The sequence below is a fragment of the Thermobia domestica genome, chromosome 7 (assembly GCF_964235325.1).
Source record: "Thermobia domestica chromosome 7, izTheDome1.hap1.1, whole genome shotgun sequence".
NCBI lineage: Eukaryota > Metazoa > Arthropoda > Insecta > Zygentoma > Lepismatidae > Thermobia > Thermobia domestica.
In genome coordinates, this window is record NC_137460.1 from 257,293,474 (window position 1) to 257,309,286 (window position 15,813).

At 36.1% G+C, this 15,813-nt stretch overlaps 1 protein-coding gene across 1 annotated transcript in view; it reads right to left on the reverse strand.

Moving 5' to 3' along the window:
• Positions 1-12,936, reverse strand: part of LOC145690849 (uncharacterized) — a 269,031-nt gene extending 256,095 nt beyond the window's left edge. The window contains exon 1 of the mRNA XM_081766211.1: positions 12,750-12,936. The gene's annotated coding sequence lies outside the window, so the exon portion shown is untranslated. The remainder of the gene's footprint in view (positions 1-12,749) is intronic.
• Between the last annotated feature and the right edge of the window lie 2,877 nt (positions 12,937-15,813).

A 15,813-nucleotide genomic window follows, 5' to 3' on the forward strand; every position in this document is an offset into this window, starting at 1 on the left:
AGCCAAAATAAAACCGAACAGATCTAACACGGGCGAGGCAAATCGTGATCACGCGTTCTAACATCCAATCTTGATTGGTTAACCATTAAAACCAACTTTGAAAATAAAGATAAACGTAAGTTTTTAATAATTGATATTCCTTGAGGGGAATAATTTAAAACACTATAAAACTTGTAGATTCTCTGGAAACTAAAACGAAATTAACTGCTAATAATTTTTTTGTTCAACAACTTCGCTACCGTATCCATAGCTCAACGAATACCATGTGGAAGAGATAGAATTTAGAACAACTTACAAATGATTGCACATTTCAGTTCCATCGCCATTCCTTCCTTCCGAGCACTTCTGTAGTTCCATAGAATGTTTCGCTATGTTGAAGAGTAAGATGAAGTTGAGATAATGATGGCCAGTTGCATCTACCTATGTTATATATTTAAATCGTGGGTTCTATCGAGGTTCTTCCGTTTCCTCCCACTTTCTTCATTCCACCATTTCATTCATTTCTCCTAATCACCGTCTCCTTTAGCCTAACCTGCACAGTCATGGGATGTAAAACTCAAAGATTTCATTTCGTTTTTACACACACACACACACACGCACACACACACACACACACACACACATATATATATAGAGAGAGAGTCATTTTAACTCATGCAGAGTCATTTTAACTCATGATTAGCGTCGTGCTAAAGGCCTTACTACTGTAGAAAACGTATGATAGTCGAACTTTTTAATATGGTACTAATCACGCGTCAAAATGACTCTGTATAAGGCCCAAATGTTTATTATAAACTTAAGTTTATCTTTATTTCCAAAGTTTGTTTTAATAGTTAATCTCCAAAAATTGGCTGTTAGCATGCGGGGTCACGACTTGTCTCGCTAGTGTCGGTTACTTACAGTTATGTGTTGGTTTTTACTTATTGTAATTTAATGCTTTGTTCAAAAACAGTCTGCAGAGTATGAACTCATTTTAATTAGCAGAGTCGTCTGCTCTGAGTAGCATGCTTTTAATCTTGTTATCACTTCAACATTTTTTCTTTCTGGTGGGTTTGCGATACTCAACCAACCATTTACGGTTCCGATATTTATCACCATAGAACAAAAATGATAATTACGTCTATACAAGCGGTTTTCTGCAATCGATTCAAGGTGTCAAGTGAACATACAGTACCACCTACAAAAACAGGAAGTGAGCTCTCGTCTGGCTAAGCGTTAGGCGTACGCACATTTGGCGTGGGAGATCTGGGTTTGATTCCCGGTGGGAGCTCATGTCTTTCGGATGCCACGTTAATCAGTATATCCCGTTTTATATACCCTTGCTGCTGAAAGGGATGTTAATCTCAAAATCAACACAATTCAAGTCAACTCAAAACAGTAAGTGGTTGAAATTTATCAGTACCTTCGTTCCAATGCTGACTTCCGTAGAGCAAAAACGTGTGCTCTAGAGTAGGTTCTATTTCATTCCTTAATCATCTCCTCATTCCGGAATTAGTTCAAATTAACGATTTCCGGCTTCAACTTTTATTGCCAGAACAAAAGCAGTAAGGCATAGCGAGTAATGTTGTTTTGATATGGTTTCAGTGTCAGAGGAATAGATTGTATCTTTCATCTTATTATTCTATTGCAATCTATCGTTATAGATGTACTACTTCAAGTTTGAGATCAGTGGCGGCCGGTGGATTGTGGTTTCGGGTGTTGCAGTACGAACGATAAGAGACAGAAGATATAAAGTGGACTCATTGACTAATCAGCATAACTCTAAATGCAAATGCTATGTGACATGTTAAATTAAATAAAATTCTGTTTTAAAAAAATAGAAAATGCAGAACATTTTATCCGATTAACCACCTTAATTAATTAGTAAGTTCATTATTCTCTCTTTGATTGGAGCAAATCTGTCTAATACATGCTGGTTGAACTCTGGTATTCTTATTGTCAGGTCTTTTTCGATGGAAAGCATAACCAAAGGTGATAACCTTTCTTGGGACGTTCAATTCCTTGAAAGTGTCAATTCTTTCTCATGTGGAAAAAAAAAAAAAAAAACTTTTCGTCTTTTGCTGACGCTATAGGTACAGTTAATATTAATTTCAGTAGCTTTGTAGATTCACTAAATATTTTTTCTAGATTATTGCGAACGATTCATTCTAGCAAACTCAGTCCCTGACAGTGATCCGAATTCTTTTTGTAAGTTATTTTCAGAAGTCATGGTATACAATTCATTCAGAATTTGTAGGTTATTTACAAAATTAAAGCACACACACTAAAATTAAACCTAATAATTAAAAACCAAACCAGCTGATACAAAATAGGTACTGGCATATGAATTCCGAATGTCATATATTCATACATCAACACACACACATATGTGCGTAAAAGAAAAAAAACACATTCCAAATCATCCGTCTTGGTTGTTACGTAATACACGATGAACACAATATACTTCCACATGAGGCGAAACAATGCTTACCAATGTGATATGTTCTGCAAAGGAAACCTCGAAACCCGCCAGATGAAGGATCAGCATGTAACAGAAGCCAAAAAAAATCAAAGAACATCAAAACTAACAGCACTGCCAGTTCTACACCCAGAAATGTTAACTGGAAGGGGTCCAAAGTATTTGAGGGAGGTCCAATACGTCTACATAATATGGAACCTGTCTTATACTTCACCCGAAAAGACGATAAGTACTTCTTACTTACTGTCACCTATATTTTTTAAAAGAAATGATAGAACGATTATTTTTATAAGAAAAGAAGAGTACATGATGAGGCGTAAAATAAAATATTTAGCATACGTCAATCGTTTCTGTGTTAAAAAAATATATAGTTAATTAAGAAAGCCTACAAATGTTAGTCAAATTTCGAAATTTTTGGGAGGTCCGGACTCGGTGGACCCCCTCATGGCTACGCCCCTGAGCATTGCTAACTAGTCCCAAATTCAATGTGGCGTTCCCCATCACACAGTTTTACGTGGAAATTATCAAGAGTAAAAAATATACTTATTTTATAAAAGAAATATGTTTATACTAAAATACTATCCACAGAGGGGGGGGAAGCGATTCTACATACAGACTTATTAATATTTGATTCACAAATTACTGTAGAAGAAGCCTTTATTATCAATATAAGCTAAGAATTAACTTGTAAATGCGGGTTTACTTTCATTTGTCTTCTTCTCTACTAGATATTTTCTTTCTTATTTTGTAATTTTGCAATCACTTTTTTTAATTGTCATTATATTGATTTGCTTCAGTATGGTCCCGTAATTTAAAAATATGAATGCATAAAAACAAATTCCATTTGTTAATTGCTAATGAAAGAAAATTTCAGAAATCTTATTTAGCGTGAAAAACTTTCTCGTTCACTGGAAACCGTGCTGTGTTGCAGAATTAACTTCTGAAATAGGGGAAAGGAGACTTAACATTTGCTCCAATTTCCGCGCTGAAGGAATCTGGTCATTGCATGCTCGCTGCAACACAATGTAAATTAGAGACTCTCTGACGGATTATTTTTTGCTTTTTAAAACGGACTAACGGAACGGACAGTTACAGAAGTAAAAAAAATATGTTATTTAAAGTGTATATATGCAAGTATTAAAAAGTATTTTTTCTGTTCTTTACTACTATTGATAATAATATTTTTTTCTTGAAATACTTTGGTCGTTGCGCAACGCTGCAACACTAACATTATCCGCCACTGTTTGAGATTAAATTCGCATGGATTGGGGGTCTACCTTAGTTTTACACTATGAAACGAAACTTCTTCTTCTTCTTCTTCTTCTTCTTCTTATTATTATTATTATTATTATTATTATTATTATTATTATTATTATTATTATTATTATTATTATTATTTTGAAATAAAGGTTGTACAGTGGTAATATGGGTATAGATAAGATTAAGACGAATAGATAGGAGTGGGACAGTGGCAGCTGGAAACTTCTCACTTTGCCGCTAATTATATCAGAAACGAATAATTCTTATGATTATTATTTTTGTGGTTCTGTCAATATTGCATTTTGTGCATTACTTTACAAAAAAAGAAGAAAAAATAAAAGAAAAAGAAAAAACAAGGACTAATCACTTAGTTAAACGTTAAAATCTCATAGTTAGCATTTCTGTTAAAACAAGAAAAAGACACATTGCACCAGGTTAATCTAAGATGACTAAACTTGGTTCACATAGCTGTTCATAATACTTCCCTTCTGAATCAGAACTTATACTGGATGTGGTGGCCACAAGCCTTGCCTATCGCTCTGCAAAATAATCTTTGGTGTGTAAATGCACGACGAAGTCAGTGGAGTGGAATTTCAGACTATACTTCTTGACAGAACATACAGAGCAATGCAAGTGTGGTCCTTTATGTTCTTGTTTCAGTAACAAAAAGTATAGAAATTCATTGATGATGCATTTGCGGAATTTATAACAATGGAACAAAGGTGACCAGTACCGGCTCTGCCATATTAGCAACACGTGCACTGAGAAAAAAATGTAGGTGACGTACTTAAGAAGATAGGTTACATGCGTAATTCCTGTAGTTTTGGACTTAACGTACAGCAGAGTTTTGGACTTAACAACTTCAGCATAACTGAAAATGCATGTTTTATAATACTTTATGTATAACTGTTCCTTCTATACGTACTTTCCGTATGAAACAATGTACGCGGTCAGGATTTCACATACAAATGGACGTATATAACATATAGCTGACGAAGGTAACATAAGTATATGCATGTGGTATACGGAAAACTGTTAGATGTCAGACATCCTGCAACTGCATGATGTAACATCTAAGGGCAGTGCCTATGTAGCATACGGATAACGTATGCCCCGTACTGATTTCTATAGTAAACAAGAGGATACCGTATATTTGTACAATATACCGCTGTCCGAAGAACGGTTTTTCTCTGTGTGCGTTTGCACAGAACGGCAAGTTTCGAGAGGTAGCAAAATCTGTCATAACTAAATAATTTAAAACAAATATTTCTTGTTGGAAACATACTTCATAATTATGGTACTTAAATCTACTAAGCTGACCTATTTGAATACTACATTCATAAATTATCTTTAGGTCGCTTTTGTTTGAGGTTACATCAACAGTACTAAAGCAACAGGTGAAACAAATCAAAACATGGATTGCTTGATAGGTTTCAAATACAAGAACTGAATTCTCGAACAGTAACGAACATCTTTTCCATTTGGTAAGATATCGCAGCTTTGATATGAAAGCTAGTCTTGTCTTTGTTACAAGCAAGTTCCCTTTCATTTAAGGTGGAAACAAGTTTTTTTCTAAAACACTTTTTTTAATAGATATAGAAAAAAATAAAGAAATAAAGATAAAAGAACTAGTTGCACTGGAATTGTAAACTGATATATTGAGATTGAAACACTTTACTGAATTGTATATAAAGGATTAACATCTTTTCTCTGCAGGTGTGTATTTTATCTTTTACTAACATAATAGATTATTATTTAAAGAAAGAAGACAACGAGATTGTATTTGTAATGTTTAGGCCCTTGTGAGTGCCAGTGCACCTTTCCTCCCCTTCGTTCTTCGTGATGGGATAGAATATTTAAAATAGTGCACTGTTAAAAATCATTTCTTAAATTTGAGAAACCGTTTCTTATCTGTGCACCGAGACAATATTTTCTTAGAAATGAGATTTGGAAATTCTCATTCATAAAGAAAGTAGCAGTATATTTTCTCGTTTCGCTTCATACAACCTTATCTACTTTTCTTCATTTCTCATTAATGAGAGTTTCAAACTCTTGTTTCTAAAATAAAATATTCTCGGTGCACAGATAAGAAACGGTTTCTCAGATTTAAGAATATATTTTTAACAGTGTGCCTTTTAAAATTTGTTCTCCCTGGAGAAAAGGGGTCATGCCATTGCATGGGGTAGCAAATTGCCTTGGGCTATCCATGAGATTGACAAACACATAAATCTCAGTACATATTCAGGGTGATGTGTTTCCGTGTTTTCTCCATACAAACTTACATCTCTCGGGTATCATTGTTATAACATTACGCGATTTAAATATTTTATAAAGGGTGACATGATTTTTTTTTCTCTGCAACAAGCGTGCACTTACTTTAGCCTTGAAATTGAAATGATGAATTTGTAACTGTAAAAGAAAAGAAGAAATCTTTCACCACCGAGAATCTCTTTCACAAGTTCTCCCCATACTTCCGGACGAACTCAAAATCGTTCAGTTTAATGTTCCACGATTATGCCCTTTAGGCTAGGAACACGAATGATTAATAAAAGTCAGTGATGATGGAATAATTGGTGAAATGAAAAGGTGGGAGGAAACGGAAGTTCCCTAGAAAACCCACGGATACGATGTTATCCGCCACAAATTTACTTGGTCACATGAACTCAGAGTGACCCTTTGCATCAGCTGGGGTTTGTAGAATACTTTGAGCATATTGTTTTCGTCAAGCTAAATCCGAGCCAACCGAAAATCACGTACTTAGAAATTTATTTCCGAATGCGTTCGGAGTTTGATTTCGCGGGAAACAAATTCAATACGAGGATAAATTGTATTAAATTTTGTAACAAACACCTCTAAAATTACATTAATTTTACAGAAAATTCAGGATTTCAGGCTGGGGTTTGCTTACGTCCCTATCGAAAGCTATCATCCTTTATCTCTTGTCAATTCTCATCTGTAATATCCTGATGGTACAGGTTTTATGCGTTCGTGAATCTCTCCTAAGCAATCATAGATTCTAGTTTCTGATATATCTCATTGTGACGTTTTCTCAGGCCTAAGTCTAGCGTAATTATATGATAAACTATTGTCTGCGACTATCATAAGATGACAATTGACGAGGTGGTTGTCCATTAACAGTTGTATGGCTATTATTAACAACTGGTGGGTTTTGGCGGGATATGTCGTTAGTATGTACATTTCACGCCTTTGTCTTGATGTCTAGGAATAATGCCACAGTAGGATATATTAGAAATCGAAATCTTGTAGCAGATTAAATTGTTTGTTAGCGTACCATTAGAGTCCGTTCTGAGCACCGAGTTAGAGACGTCGTCCGTCGATTTACCCCCAAAATTCCGAATTTTTCAATTTTGAACCCTCCATTCGATAGAGTATCAAAAACTATCTCGAAGAAGTGATGGAATTTTCGGCGTCAGTCTCACCGTTCCCGAAATATTGGCCAAAAAGTTTCGATTTTGGGAGATTTAAGAAGCTATATCTCGGGAAGTGTAAGTCATAGAGAAATGATATTGGTGTCCATCAATACCTAAGATAATGGTAAACATTTTGGTAGCAAACAGTAACCGGTTATCACTGGCGGACAGGTCGCCGTTTCCAGATATTGCTAGAAACGTGTCGTTTTCAGTGGGCGATGCGAAATAGGGGAAAGGAGGGTAAGTTGACGAGGTGTTTAAGATGACGAATTGTCAATTTCAGAATCCTGAAGTGATATGGCAACACAGCCTTCATGCGGTTCGGAAGGCACTAGTGCCACACGTGTTGAGAGATAGAAACTATTCCAATCGGCCGTGTTCCAGTTGACCAGGAGTGGTTTGACTGTTTGCACGTCGGTTCGTTGTAAGATTCCGGTGTCAGAAAATAACGTCTGAAGCTATTGTGGTTAAGTCCCCAGGACATGATTTTTGTTTTTTCGAAACAATGTAGTATATTAATTACATCAATAGCTCAATGTAACTCAGAAATAACTTGATGACAGATTTGTCTCTTTTGCAATAAAAAATGGGTGTTTCGTGTAAGATGACGAATCAAATAGGCGGACAAGATGGCGAATTCGTCATCTTGCCCGAGCTGCGTGAGCCTAACAAGGGAGCAATTTGGAAGAATAGTTTATGACTATGTTGAGACTATGAAGATTCCTCACCGATTCAACCAAGAAAAGAAGGCCAGCAAGGACTTCATCAAGACCTTTATGAATAAATTTCATTACTCTCTGCGAAAAGAGGAACTACATCTGCAGGGAGGCTAACTGTTTTCAATAAAACAAATGTTGAATCATTCTTTAATGTCTATAAAGATGTTTTAAATGAGAAACACTTTGAATCTCATCAGATTTTTAACACGGATGAAACGGGCTGTTCAACTGTACCCACGAAAACCCCAAACGTATTAAGTTCAAAAGGAAATCGAAGAGTAATTAAAGTTTCTTCTGCTGAAAGAGGTGTGAATGTAAGTGTAGGTTGTCGTTTTAGTGCTGTTGGCAACTACGTCTCACCATTCTTTATTTTCCCCAAGGTGCGTATGCAGGAACACTTTTTGAACAATGCTCCTCCTGGCTCTGCTGGTATCTGGAATGAGTCCCATCCCATATTACCTTACAGGCAGTTTACGTGTGCAGAGAAAAGCATATTAGCCTCTTAGGATTTCCTCCGCACACAAGCCACCGGATGCAGCCTTTGGATGTTGCTCTGTATGGTTCATTGAAAACTGCATATAGCCGTGCTTGTGATGACTACTTGATGGCTCCTCCAGGTGAGAGAATCAGCATAAAGAATGTTGCTGCCATTCAATGTGGCGTGGCATATAGTAGGGTGGCCACGATCAGTCACGCAGTAAAGGGTTTCCGTGCTACAGGGTTAGTGCCATTAAATTTTCAGATTTTCAGTGATTCTGATTTCGAGCCATCATTGACAACCGAAAACCAATATGTTCCTGAAGTTACAGCGACCGCAGCAACTGAAATAAATGCCACGGAACATTCAACAACTACAATGTCTAACTCAGCATATGCATCATCTGTATCAGTACCTAAACCTTCTATTCCAAAATTGTCTCCTTCCTTTGCGCAATCTAACCAAATACAATCTGAACCTGCATCAACACTTGCAGAACCCGATTCTTCCATTTTTGAACCCGGACCATCTCATGCAGACCCTGGACCCTCAAATGGAAATCATAAAATGGTCTACACCTTCTTCCTAAAGCAGTTAACGAAGGAAGGAAACAGCGAAAGAAGCTGCCTTCGTTGCTTATCACCAGCAGTCCTGTCAAAAGAACTCTGGAAGAAAGGAAAGCCGGGAAATAAGCGAAAAAGAAGACAAAAGAAGATACGCGTACCCAGAAAAAGGGAACACGGAAACGAAAAGACAAATCTCCGTAGTATACAAAGAAGACATGCATTCAGTCGACTCCCCTGACTGTTCTATATCAGTGACTTATATGGACGAAGACGACGATTCCGATGTTTTGGGGGAAGAAGTGTGTGTAGTATGTAATGAATATGGTAAAAGTGAAACGTGGTTCGCTTGTAATATGTGTCAGAATTGAGCCCATGTTGCTTGTACTGAATTGTCTGTAACAGAAGCAAAATTCAAAGCATACATCTGTGACTTTTGTCCTTGAAATCACATTGCGCTTGTGTTCATATTCTTCTATTCATGTTATTATTTGTGTATTCTGCAAAATACTGCGTTTGAAATACAATAATCAGTCCAGTTCTGTTCTCGCTTTTTGTCTCGTCATCTTACCCACCTATGGAAGTCATCTTACCCGCATAGGAGGGTAAGATGACGAAAATGATATGGGGTCAATAAAAGTGAAGTATCATCGTAACTTTTGAATTTAAAATCATCAAACAATTAACAGAGTAAAACGAAAGTCTAATAATTGCCGTGAACATAAAATCGAAACATTTCATCAACACAAGGCTGACAAAACATGCATAGAAGCTTACTATCGTCAACTTACCCTCCCTTCCCCTATTACAAAAACATGATCGTTATTTCTTTATTACAGTTTTAGGTGTAAACTTTAACTGTTGAAATTTTACAAAAGTAAAGCATCATATCGTACGAGTTACACATCCCAACACTATGTATTTGTATAAAGGGGTTGCATCTCTCGCAGGTGTTAATTGTACGGATAACGAGAAACGAAAGATAACCATTTCTGCAGTCAAAGATGAATCTTTTATTGTTTGGAGTGCTTTTCCCACCAAACACCATATATCACTGATGTTATAATTAATTGTGTGTGTAATGCATTTGCTTATTACATACTGCAAGCAAGAGGAAGAAAACATTGATCATACATGCATGAATTAGGAACTGCAACGGGAAGTAGGCTCAAATCTTGGAAAAGGTGCAAGATATTGAAAAAAAATAATGGAAAAAATATCCCGTTTGTGATACCCTTTGTCGATTTTGATGTAAGGAGTCAGCTCTTACACTTTGTCGGTATAATTAATTAACACCCTGTATATACAACCAGAAAACCCGTTCTTCATATGAGGAAGATTGATCTCATTTTGGACACAAAATACTCAATTTGGATTTAAGCGGCATTAGACGTCTCATTGTTCATCTCAGCGACCCTGAAAAGTATTGATTCGGCACTAATTTCCGTCATTTTTTTTTAAATATATATATATATATAAATATAACTCCCCTTACGTATGGGGCCGCGATGGCTCAGTGGTAGAGCGTTCACCTCTGGTGCTAGGGATCTAGGGTTCATACCCTGCTCCCGCCAAGTGAACTTTGTGGTGGACAAACACCGTGTGCGTGGGTTTTCTCGCTGTTCTCCCGTTTCCTCCCACTTTCTTCATTCCACCATTTCATTCATTACTCATTATCACCGTCTCCTTCAGCCTAACCGGCATAACCGTGGGACGTAAAACTCAAAATTTCATTTCATTTTTTCCCCTTACGTATGTTGTGAGGCACGGCATCGGAAGTGTCACTGGTCATGTCAGTGATTCCAAAAGTCATGAATTCCACGCTTATATTGGTCATTTTCAATCATACATACATACATATACCTATATATATATATATATATAAAAATTTCTTCCCCTCCCCCAAGTTGCGGTACTGAATTTGGATTTAAACGGGATCGGAAGTGTCACTACTGTTTGACTCAGGGACCCCAGAAACTATGAATTCGACATTAAGATTCAAAATTACCGATTGCTGAATTCGCGGGATTTAGCGTTGCTGAGACGAACAATGACATTTCCGAAGGCGTTTAAATCCATATTCAGCTCCGCAACTTCTAGAAAAAGGTGGGATATATATATTGACAATTGATATCAGAGAGCACTTCGTTAATAGTAAAACTTGTCTAACAGAAAATATTACTATTTTTGTTTCTTATTTTAACACAGAGAAGCGGATAATTGACGCTAGGTGAGAATTACGTATATTCATGAACGAAAATTTAAACGAAATGCACAGAAGACAGAAAACTCGTAGCTTCACTTCATTAGCAGTTAGTTGAACACAAATTATACACCACTGAAACGGGAAACCAATTCAATATTCGTGTCGATTTCACTGTTGCTAACATCAAAATTTTATCGATAGAACCAAATCGATATCTCGATATTTAGTACATACCGGGGGTCGAAATTTAGAATGTCACTAGGAATTGCTGCAGCATATTTTATTAATAGTTTTAACATCTTGCCATGCTGTCACATAACGCATCTCTCTCAGCTGGAATTGAGATGAAAATTTTCTTGAAAATTGCGATGTCCCATCTAATTCGCGGCAATTTGCAACCCTAATGCAGACCTCTCTTAATCGTTCTCACTTCTACCATATGTGCAACACGGGGTCACAAAATCTGTCATAAATATATTATTTAAAATAAATATTCCTTGTTGGAAATAATATTTCATGATGATGGTAGTTAAATTTACTAAGCTGACCTTCTATTTGAATACTACATTCATATATCATGTGTAGGTAGCACTAGTTTAAGGTCATAAGTACAGTGCTAAAGCAAATGGTCATATAAATCTCAGCTTGGACTGCTTGATTGTTGTCAAATACAATAGCTCAATTCTCCAACAGTAGCTAACACCTGTTTCATTTAGTTAGTTATCACAGCTCTGATATGAAAACTAGTCTTGTATTTTTTTAGAAACAAGTTTTTATCATTGAAGTTTTATTTTTTTAATTGTTTTTAACGATGTAGAAGAAAAAATAAAGAAATAAAGATAAAAAGAACTAGTTGCACTGGAATTGCAAACTGATATATTGAGATTTAAGCTTGATATTGAGTTATATATATTACTCACAACGAGATTGTATTTGTACTGTTTAGGCCTTTATGAGTGCGAGTGCTTTTTCCATCTGCTTCGTTGTTCATGATGGAGTAGCGTACTTAAAATCGTAGCTTTTAAGCTTTGTTCTTTCTGGAGGAGAAGAGGTTGCAAATGATTCCATTGCGCGGGAGGACAAACTGCTTAGGACCGGTCTTTGTAGAATGACCCACTAAATCTGCGAACTTTCAAGCCCCAAACGATAACCCAGGAAGAGGTTAAACTTTGAGCTTAATGGAAGCTTGTGGTTGTATTCAGCGAAGAGGAACTCCACTGCATACGTCCTGAAAGTAAGACGATCTCATATTTTTGAACAGGGAATTACGGTAAAAAGACATGTCTTACTGGCACTCTCCGTAACGTTTAGCTTCATGACAACCCAATATTTACTTCTTAGTTTGCGATGATCGAGCTAGTAGTTATAATGACTTTATGATTTTTTTTTTTTGGTTTGCGTAACTTTACATTGTACACATAATTTTGCGAAGGTAGGTATAGAATGATCACCTTGAATTCAGAAATATACGGCGTTTATTTTTGCGCTATGTATGTTCTAAAATAATCCAGTACAAAGTAGAAGATTATATCTATTCTGCTAACATGAGACATATATCTAACAATAACGCACTACTTGTAAGAACTTCTAACGTAAATATACTATATAAGCAATATTGATGTTTAGAAACTTACCTTGCATGCTAAGAAAGATCTTTCCTGGTCAGAAACTTTAAACAGATAAACTTTGTCTTCCACTTATTAACAGTTTAACAAAACTTATACATGCACATCTAAACGAAACAGTTGGTTAAAAATCCTTCGAAGCATGCGGACAGCTATTGCATTTAGAGATAAATTGCGATAAGAAGCAGGGACTTCCTCATATAAGAACACAACTTGGATGAACCCCACACCCGTCATTTATCTATTGCTTTCTTTCTCTCGTCCCAAAATAGTTGGATGCGTAATTTCCTACAAGATTACTTCTATATTGACTTTTATCATGTCACAAAACAAACACAAGTATATGGATGAGATTAGTTGGGAAACAATGCAGTAGATTTAGTTATGAGCGTATACATTATTTCGTTGCTTTCAATAAGTGTTTCCAATCAACGAAAATAAATTATTTGCCACTTTTTTTAATGGAGATTAATGTTCAAGCGATTAAAAAGCCAAGACCATGGGAGGCGGTGATGATAATATAGATGATACCGGTGGAATAGCGAATGTGAAAAAAAACTTAAGAAAATTAATGTATACGGTGGTTGTTTGCCATAAGGCCCATTTGTAAGAAGCTGCATTCAAACCAGGCACTCCAAATGCCGGAGGTGAGTGCTCGACTTCTGGGACACCGCGCTTGCGACAAAATGAAGTGTCAGAGAGTATACTTTGATGCGTAGTTTTTGAGAAAACGATTTTTTAATGCGTTAAGGATCTGTTTTCCGTTACCAATCTAGCGTAGTGAATAGGGATTTAGATTTCCAAACTGTGCTATTCATAAATAACGGAAGATTTAGACTATAGAACGGCTATGTCTGTCCGCTCGTTTGTCTGATGACAAATTACAGAGGAAAACAGTAACAGATATCAGGTAGCGTTTTTATTGGAATGCGATTAAGCGCTTCAAGAATAGGTTACAGTCTTTCCCCAAACCCGCTACTTAATTTATGTAGAAAAACAGTAATCCATAATGGAAAGAATCTGCAATCAATTCTGAATCTCCAGTAGTATTTTGTTTCAAAATAAAAAAAAATGAAAACTATATATTTCTCGGCGGATAAAGTCTGTGACCCCTTACTATCAGAATGGAATAAGTACGCATATCTTTCTACCAATTCGCGTTTTAATTATTTACCCTGGAATACACAGAGGGGTGCTGGAGCACCCCAGACGTTATACTCATCGGCATTGTGGCTCTGTTCTCAGGCACATTGGTTGGTGCTTCCGTGTATTCTCATTTTGGAGCATGATCTTTACGGTGGTGGGTGTGAAGCAAATTGTCTCGTTTTAGAAGAGAATATATTCTCCAGAACCCCACCTGTGTATTTACGTATGTGAAATTCAATTTTTGACGAAATTCGTTTTAGATACTTTGCGTTCATATTTGTTTAATTGCATGATGGCGAAAGTGTGCGCAGGTTCAAGCAAGTTTACAGACTTTGTACTGAACACATTAGAAGAAATTATGATTCTGAAAGTAATTTTAGAGAGTCCGATGACAATATTGAAGTATAATCGGAAGTCGATTATGAAATTAGTGGAAGTGACACGAGTGACATTGAGGGTAACATCGAAAATGATCCAGCTGTAAGGGGAGCCTCTATATTAGGAAGAAACAACCATAAATGGAATTATCAACCATCCGTTCGGACTTTCTAAAAAAAAAGAAAAAAAAACTTGGGTTGGGTGGGTTACCCTACATGCTGGAGCGCCTCAAGAAGAATCTTTCGACTAATTTGTCTATTGGTATCAGCAATATGCTTGGAATTCAAAAAAGCTGTCACCTGTAATTGATTCAACATCTAGTCTTCCAGAGCAAGCACGGTGTCGAACATGCCCTAGGAATAAGGACAGAAAAACTAGATCTTTTTGTTTCAGATGCAAAGAGGCTGTTTGTGCTGAGCACAGAAAGGAAGTCTGCATTTCGTGCAGTAAGGAATAGCTGTGTCTGTTCAAAAATACATAAAAACTCCTATTGTGTATTCTTGTAACTGATAAAGTAAAATAAATATATTTAAGTTCGTGTATTATAATTTTAGTAGCGTTTAATTATATGGGGTGCGCTGGCACTCCACCGGTGTATTCACGTAAGCATTTTTTGTCTGTGTATTCCAGGGTTTATTTTAAGATTTTAAAGGCACAATTACTAACAAAATTTATATATATATATATATATATATATATATATATATATATATATATATATATTATGTTTCTCTTTGCAGTTCACACAAGACACTATCGAAATATAAAATTTAACAGAAAGTAGAAAATATCACATGAAACTTGTGTGTATTAGCAAAAAGTTTACATAGTAAAAAAATCAAGTTAAACCTTTCAGATTAACATCCGAGAATTATGTCCAACAAGCTAAGGGAAATGGATGATTAAGGCATGTGATGAATTGATGGAATGAGAACGAGGGAGGAAACGATAGTACCTAGAGACAAAACCAACGAACACGATGGTATCCATCACAAACGTAATTGGGCAGGGATCAAACCAAGAACTCTATCTATCTGTGGCTCTACCACTGAGCCACAGTGGGTCTTATTTGCAGAGTATATGAACTCTGCAGCGTGTTGTTCATTGTCTCATTGGATTATTACATAATTTACGTACATACGACTAGTGTTCGATTTTTCGTTATGTTTTTTTTTTTCAGTAACTACGTAGGAGAACAGCAAAACGAAAAATATTATTTTGTTTTTTGGAAGTTGGGAATCATAATTTGGAAGTTGGGAATCATAATTTGGAAGTTGGGAATCATAATTTGGAAGTTGGGAATCATAATTTGGAAGTTGGGAATCATAATTTGGAAGTTGAGAATCATAATTTGGAAGTTGGGAATCATAATTTGGAAGTTGGGAATCATAACTTGGAAGTTGGGAATCATAATTTGGAAGTTGGGAATCATAATTTGGAAGTTGGGAATCATAATTTGGAAGTTGGGAATCATAATTTGGAAGTTAGGAATCATAATTTGGAAGTTGGGAATCATAATTTGGAAGTTGGGAATCATAATTTGGAAGTT